This window comes from Bidens hawaiensis, unplaced genomic scaffold (genome assembly GCF_021521415.1).
Source record: "Bidens hawaiensis isolate Kalapana, Puna unplaced genomic scaffold, B.hawaiensis_p1.1 tig00024808_1, whole genome shotgun sequence".
In the NCBI taxonomy this organism is placed as follows: domain Eukaryota; kingdom Viridiplantae; phylum Streptophyta; class Magnoliopsida; order Asterales; family Asteraceae; genus Bidens; species Bidens hawaiensis.
This window is the reverse complement of record NW_027493921.1, coordinates 290,612-299,435: the sequence shown is the minus strand read 5'-3', so window position 1 is coordinate 299,435 and position 8,824 is coordinate 290,612.

The following is an 8,824-nucleotide window of genomic DNA, read 5'->3' as shown; positions in this document are numbered from 1 at the left end:
TTTGCAAGAGCTGTTTATCTTTTATTGCTCTGCTTAGTCCTTGGCTCATGTAAAAGTAGAAAACCACGGAAAGTCTCGATGAGATGAGTCCTCATATTGTTCACATCGTTATCTGTCAATCACATCACCTCCATAACTACAAGGTAGTGATTGACCAAGGACTCATTCACACGACCTTGAGTGTCGCATTGATCTTCCATCTCACCTTCAAGCTGCTTAATCATGTTACGCAGCCTCACATTCTCACCTATCAATCTATCCACATCCCTAGAAGGATTGGATCCACTTTCCAATAACCCAACTCTTGAGCCAAGACATTCAAAATCAATACATACTCGATGAAGTGTGGATTTTAATTCCCTCCACATGTTGCTATCAAAGTTAGAGGAGGAGGGAAGATCAGTCTCCAACTTAGAGATTCTTGATTCAAGCCTTTCTAATCCATCGTGCTACTTGGCGTTTCTCAAGGAGTTATGATTAATCAACTCTTGTTGACCGTTGGTTCTGTGTTGCAACATCTCGATCCATTATTTCTGACTCAGAATCAAGGCATGATCTAAGTCTTTCTGCTCTTGTAGAATAGCCACTCGAACAGCCAGAGCATCATGTTGTCTTGTTACTTCTTTATTGATTGCTTGTTGATCTTTGATGAACTTGATCAACAAGGGCTCACGCTTGGCTCGGTTCTCATTCACTTCCTCCAGTGCTATAATCCTATCAAGGATAGAATCCCAATACACTGGCGACTTCTTCGACTTGCCACTTTAAATGGGAGTGGAAGCTATGATTGGGCTCTTTTGGGTCGAGGGAGGTGTGTTTGATATAGTTGAGAGTGGTGTGGTTGGTATGGGCATGGTCAAGGTTAGAGTTAGGAAGGTTGTGGTGATAGCTGGTGGTAAGCTTGTAGGTTCTGTTGTCGTTTCTAAGGTTGAGGTGTTGGATTGGATGGAAGATGTGAATGTGGAGGCCCAAAAGGTTGTTCCCCTAATTGGTGAAGTGAATTGGTATGTGGGTGAAGTAACGTTTAACGTTGTCCTAGTTGGTGATAAGGCTTGGGTTACTGGTTTGGTTTCAGTTTTGGTGGTTAAAGGAATTCTATCAAATATTGAGGGTAAGGGCTCATCTAGTTGAGTTGGTGAGGTTTAGGGAGGTGTAATGGGTTCGTCTCTAAGCGATGGGGTTTTGCTTTTGCTTTTTAGGATAATTCTAGTTTTGGATTTAGATGTTGATTTTGATTTGGGCTTTGGTTGGGTTTTTGGTGAGGTTGAGGTTTGAGCTTTGGTGAATTTTATCCGTTTGGCTTTAAGGGCTTCTATGGTTTTGGCTAAAGTGGTGGGTGATCCTATGTGTGGGTCAGGTATGTTGGTGGTTTGTGGTGTGGTGGTTTGTGTGGCTAAGGATTCACTAATCATAGCTGCAGTCGAAGGAAAACGTACCTTAAGAGTAGGAACTTTGGAAGACAGAGACTTCTTGTAATCTTTCGTCTTCTTTGAGCGTTTCAACGGATGCTCCGACTCCTCTTCCTCATCATATGTGGCAGTGGCAGCAGCAACAACAGACTTTTTAGATGATTCTCCAACTTTTCTTTTACCTTTGTCATGCGTGTGCTTCGATTAGTGTTCACCCTCCACATTTGTTTCAGGTTCAGCCTCATGTTCAGGCTCGTCAACAGGATCATCAACAGGCTCATCGTATTCTTCTTCATCATCTCTACCTTCATCATGACCATCATCATGATCATCACCACTGTCTCCTTCTTCCTCAGCATCAGTATCTTCACTATCCGTTTCAGTTTCAGGAAAATGACCAATCTTCAACCCAGGCTCAGTACCCTTGTACTTATACAAGCTTCTCCCAGTCGGCTCAAGAATAGCCTTAAATGCATATTACCGAACCATCTTCACATGATACGGCTTGGATGATTCAACAACATTTCCTTCATCATCAACTTCATCCATGTATACTGGCTTGGTGATGTCAGGAAGTAAGTTATCCAAAAACAAATTGAATGAATCTAGGATACATCATGCGCTTGTTCTTGGCAAGAACATTCAGTTGCATGTACTTGAAGACCAACTTTAAGTAGTTGTACTTCCTATTGCATGTCAAGAACAACATTACCCCATCCATTCAGTATTTAACTTGTCAAAGCCTCCTTTTTGTGAAGATAAGCAGTTAGCAACAATAAGAAAAAGAAGCTTCCAATATATAGGAAGATGCTTCTTTTCACAAGTTCTCTACATCACATCGTACCCAATCTACTCAAGATACCCCGACATGTGTTCCTTTGAGAATGCAGTAATGGGTCAGCAACTTCATCTTTGATCTTTAATGCCCTACGAATGACTTCCTCATTCACCACAACATCCAGTCCATCTATCTTTGAAGTGATCTCTGAACCCTCTTTACAGTCTTAGCCTTGGTCCATAATTGTTCAACCCATGAGCTATGAACCCAGGATCAGTATTAATTGCATAAGATAGTGAAAATCCCGTAGACCCTTGATCATTGATATAAAGACTTTATACTTCCTTTTCTTAGGGATCTCCTAGGGATATGAGATGTTATGATTCTACAAGATACAAAAGAAACATTAGAGCTGATAATTAAGTATAAAAGTTACCAAATTATATACCAAGTAGATTAAATAAGATAAAAGAAATTAAAAAACTGAAACAAAACAAAAATAATTAAAAATAAAACAAAATAAAACTTTACAAAATTTGATAAACATGTTTAATGTTGAAGAATGAAAATTGTCTAAGTCTGAGGTAGTCTAATCGAATGATCTTAAAGTTTTAACAAAGATGTTTCAAGTCTCAAGTGATCGAATCGAATGGTTTGAAAACATTCTTAAGGCATAAGTAATCGAATCGAATCAGTTAAGTGAAATGAAAAAAATTACAAGTAAAAACTAATCTAACCAAGCTTCAATGTAATCGAATCTAGTTACGAGTTAAACTAATCGAATATGCATTCGATTAAGATAATATATAGTTTAGATTAGATTAGATTAAAGTTTAATCAGTTTAAGTTTACAAGTCTTAATTGATCTAATCGAATGTAAGTTCTAATCTAATCGAATGATCTAATTGAATCGAATGGTCATTCGATACGAGTAGATATTATATTCAATTCTATTATAACTCTTATTCGATTAAAATGTCCTTGTTATATTTAGTCTCATGATTTTTTAATCAAATGGAGATTCAATTAATTATGACTTAACATTTCTTGTGAATCTTTTTCCTTAATCGAATGGACATTCGATCACTTTGTCCTTGATATGTTTTCAGAAATTTCTTTTCTAATCGAATGGTCATTCGATCACTTGGTACTTGGCAGATTTTAGGCTTGGTTGATGTCTAATCGAATAGACATTTGATTACATCGTCTTTAATAAATTTTCCCAACTCAATATTTCTAATCGAATAGACATTCGATTACACTTCCTTGAACCAATTCTTATTCAACATTTTTCTAATCGAATCTCTGTTCGATTAGACAGTCCTTGATAACTTTTGCAACCAGTCATCTCTAATTGAATGAACCATTCGATTACATTTTCTTTTCCATTCAATTTCAGTGACCAAACTTTCAAACTATCCATAGATCAAACCCTTAACACTTTTTGGGTTCTTAGACACCCAATATGAACTTCTGGGTATTCAAAACTCATATTCAAACATGTTTTCTGGGTTTATTAGACCCAAACAGTATCGGAAAGCCCTAAAAATGCAAAAACTATACAAAAACTAATAAAAACTCAATTAAATCAACAAACACGCTCCTAATGATATCGCAAACAAGAATATAACATCAAACATGACAAAGAACGACATATAATGACTCAATAGGGTATGTACAGTCCCGTCGGAGACTGTTCATAAGCCTAGAAACAAGAATCAAGATGAAAACATGAAAATAGTGTACCACGGGAGGCGGATTCATCTTGTTATGATCATTTTAGTGTGATTAGAAGTAGATTTGTAGTTTGAGTTTAGATCTGGGTTTGAAAGAGTATGGCGGTGGGAGGCGGTGGAAAAGAGAGAAAAAGGTAGAGAGAGAAAGTAAGTGGATAAGGTTGGAATGTTTAAAATTAAAGATATATTGGGTTCACCCTATTACAGGGTCAGCCTCTCTCGCGATAGGGTCAAAGCATCTTGAGTTTAAAACTATTTTACACTTTCGACCCCTGAACTCTGAAAATATTTACAAATTTAAACCGGCAATATATTTACCCACCGAATCCAAACACTTTAAATATATACAAGATATATTTTTGTTGGGCCGATAACAATATTTGTAATAAGGACCTCATTTTGTAACATTAACCCTTTTAAATGCATATATAAACAAAATAAGTAAACTTAAAATAAAATTTAAAAATAACATAAAATATAATATTATTAAACATAAAATTAAAAGTTAATACATTCCTAAAATAGTTTAAAGATGTAAAACAAAACAAAAAGGAAAACTTAAAAGTAAAATTAAAAATAAATTTGAAGTAAATATGAAATTAATATTATATTAATTACATTAATTTTAAAGTCAATTAATTTACAGAATACAGGAAAATCATATTTTGGTGAGAAATATCTCGACATTGAATCACATTGTCTATAACGTCCTAGATCACATTTCTATTTGGATATTATTATGCCAATAACCCAAAGTCATTTGTAGATTTATTTTGTTCACTTTAAACTAATTAACAAGTATTTTGATGTCAACGTGATATGTTAAGGTATAAATTAAGCACGATACTTATGTGTTCCCCTATTAGATTAATATGTTACAAACTCCATCATACCTTGGGCATAATTTGTGTTTGTCAGTATCACCCCGTATTGACTCCGACCCCTAATGATTGATCAAAACATTTTAAGCTTATTTAAATACTTTGCAACTTTTCTTTCAAACAATTTTAAAGGTTAAACCATGGACTTAAATGCCATACGGACTTACAGGCCTTCATATAAAGTGTTTAAGTCTTACTTGTTTGCCCCACGTTACATGGTTCTAATATACCTCCTTTTCTTGGATAAATTATCAACATTTTTGTTGTTGATTTGAATACTTTAAAGCATTTTGTAGTTTTTCTGCTTTAATACATTTTGATTTTCAATATTTGAATCTAAAGAAAGAAATTTTTATGGTGAACAACAACCAACGTACTCATGTATGACTGACTAATAGCATTTTTGCCTTCATCGATATGACTATATTGGAGTCGGCAACCGTTTCATGAGAGTGTAACCCATAGCATTGGCGAGTATTTAAGTTTATATCACTACGACACTTGCTCATTTGTCAAGCCTTTCTACATATCAAGCAATGATCTTGTTGACTTATGATCTACTCTTTTCATGTGCTAGGATCATTAGAGATAATTTCTTATCATTTCCAAAGGTCGAATCGATTTCTCAAAATTTTAGAATTTTATATTGTCCGACTCCCTCTAAGCAGAGCTCCCTCTAAACGAGATAATATATTTATGAAACCTTTTTGGTTTTCTTAACAAAGTTATAAAATATTTTTAGTCAGTCAAGTGACTCAATTTTTTTTCTTAACTAAAAAGAAAATCTTTTTGGTGAGTTAAAGCTAACTCACTTTATCTCTCTAAAATTATGACATATTTGAAAAATATTTACAATTCTATATACAAAAAGATAAAAATAAAATTAATATAAAAAGTAAAATAAATTAGAAATTAAAATGAATTTAAATAAAAAAAATTGCATTAAAATCAATTTTGAACAAATGAGATCATGCCCAATGACTCAACAATATACAAAACTCGGGCACGATCAAAGGGTTTTGTAAACGGTCTGCAAAGTTGTAGTCAGTATGGACCCTTTTAATAGTGACAAGTTTCCGGTCATAACAATCACAAATGAAATGCATTCGGATGTCAATGTGTTTTGTCTTTGAGTGTTGGACCGGGTTTTAGCAATGCAAAATGTTGCCTCATTATCACACTAAATGAGGGTGTTAAAGAAATTCAAACTTTAATCCAGCAGCTGATGATGGATCAAAATCACATGGAAAAGCAAGCAGAGGCGAGAATGTATTATGCTTCAGCAGTGGAGTTGGACACGGTGACTTGCTTCTTGCATTTCCAAGAGATCAACCTATTACCTAGGTACTAGCATCCACCCGATGTTGACTTTCGATCAAGATTGCATCCCCCATAATCACTATCGGTGTAAGCATGCAATACCTTATGGGATACCAAAAACCTAAGCAAGGTTTTCCCTTTAGATATCGAAAGACACCCTTTACAATAATTAAGTGGGATTCTTTTGGATTACACTAATATCTGGCACACTGACAATCAGGAAACATGATGTCATGTCTGCTAGCAGTGAGATACAGGAAGCCGATCGTCGATCGATAAAGGTTGTTGATCAACTGGAGTCCCCGATGGATCTGGAGCAAGCGTGGGTCTGATAGCAATCGGAGTGAGGAAAGGAGTGGAATCCTTGAAGCCAAATTTCTGACAATGTCGCGAACGTATTTTTCTTTATGTATTAAAATCTCGGCCGCCTTCTGTTCAACTTGAAGACCTAGAAAGAAAGTCATCTCCCCCAATGAACTTATCTCAAACCGGTTTTGCATTACCACGACAAACTCTCTACATAGCATATGAGATGTAGATCCAAAGATAATGTCGTCAACATACACTTGGACCAAAATCTTATCATCCTTTACCTTCTTGATAAAGAGAGTTTGATCGATAACGCCTCTTCTATAGCCGTTCTTTAACAGATGTTCTTCTAGGGTAGCATACCAAGCATGAGGTGCCTAGTGAAGGCCATATAGAGCTTTATCAAGATGGTAAACATAATTCGGATGATCCGGATCCTCAAAACCTGGCGGTTGCTTGACATAGATCTCTTCTTTTACTTTTACATACAAGAAAGCTATCTTTACATCCATTTGATAAACTTTGAAATTCATGTATGAAGCATAGGCTAGAAAAAGACGAATTGATTCAAGTCTAGCCACAGGTACATAAGTTTCATCGTAATCAAGACCTTCACATTGAGAGAAATATTGCACAACCAATCTTGCTTTGTTTCTAATAGTAACCTCTTTATCATCTTTCTTGTTCCTAAGCACCCACTTTGTCCCAATAGGTCTCTAGCATCTTGACTAGCCTCCAAACATGAAGCTTCTTGAACTGCAATAGCTCTTCTTGCATAGCTTCAACCCACAAGTTTTCCTTCAGGGCATTATGTAGTCCTTCGATTCTACCTGTGAAATAAAACAAGAAAAAAAGACATCTGTTATTGTTACCGGATTTACTCCTTGTTTGGATGCCAGCAGATGGAGAACCGATGATGTTCTATATTGGATGATTTTGATGGATGGGCATCTGTGGAATATCATGGACAATGGTGACAGGCTCTGCTTGGAGATTAACATACAAGTTCTCTATGGGATGGAAAATGCGAGGAGCGTTAACAAGGACATCAGTGGCTTGAGTCAGGTTAATCCACTAGATGTTCTTGAGCAATTTGTGCATCCCATATATCTTCACCATATGGAACAACAATGGTATTGATGGGAGTTGATAGTGTTGTCAGAATCACCAGCAGCAGAACCTTCAATGGCAGTAGCTGCTTGAACTATTTCTTCTTGAGAGGGAGGTGTGGCGATAGATACTACCACGCTTGGAGCTGCTTGAAGGTCTGCCACGTGTTCAGTCTAGTGTTGTTCCACATTTTCGGCAGACTGAAAGGAGTCATATGAATCAGTATCAGATACATCTTCAACTTCAACCATGTCAGTTGAATCAGCCGTTTGACGAGCAGGATTGTCAACAACATGATTATTTTTGGGTGGTGGTGCAACAGGTGGTACTATTCTGTTGCAAGGCTCAGCAGGTAGTCTCACTTCACACAAACTGTTGATAATGGATTGCATCAATAGGGGTTCATGACCAGAAGATGGAACTTGAGTAGTTTCAGGTGGTGGAGTATACATGCCACGAAACTGTTTGAACAAGTAATCATAGTCAAACAACCAGTGAGGTCCCGTGAGAGCATCAGTAGTATTAAGCTCTTTCTAGTCAACATTGAATGAATCCAGGATCAGCTTGGTCTTCTTGTTGTATACACAATAAGCAGTTTTGTTAGCGGCATAACCAACAAAATAACACTCATATGCCTTTTCAGTAAATTTTGGATCAGGCTGAGCACCGGTATGGAGCTAGGTGCATGGACATCCAAAAGTTGGAAGTATTTGACTTACGGCTTTGTCTTGTAGTAGACTTCATATGGAGTCTTCTTCAAGCGTTTATTGACGATCACACGGTTTTGAATGAAACAAGCAGCGTCGATTGCTTCACCCCAAAAGAACAAAGGAAGTTTGGAATCTAACAACATTGTTCTAGCAACTTCAATCAGTGTTCTATTACGACGTTCAACTACTCCGTATTTTTGGGGAGTATATGGTGCACTGAAGTGGCGGTCTATTCCATTTAAACTGCAGAAGTCATCAACAGTTCGGTTGCTTCGGTTGACAGATCCACTAAGCTTAGTGCCACAATTGACAATCTTCTTCCCTATTGTACTGAGTATCGCATTTTAGCTGGGGCATCTGGTACCTCAAATTTACTCAGCTGGATATTACATACTCGGTTCAACAGGTTTGTTTGTTTATGTGTGCTTCGCATGATTCTCACTTTGGCTTTATGAAACGTATTCTTCAATACCTTAGTAGTATTGTTGACTACAATATTAGTCTTGTCCCGTGTGCTAAAAACACTTTAACTTCTTAGATGGATTCTAACTGTGGTGGTTGCCTAGATTAT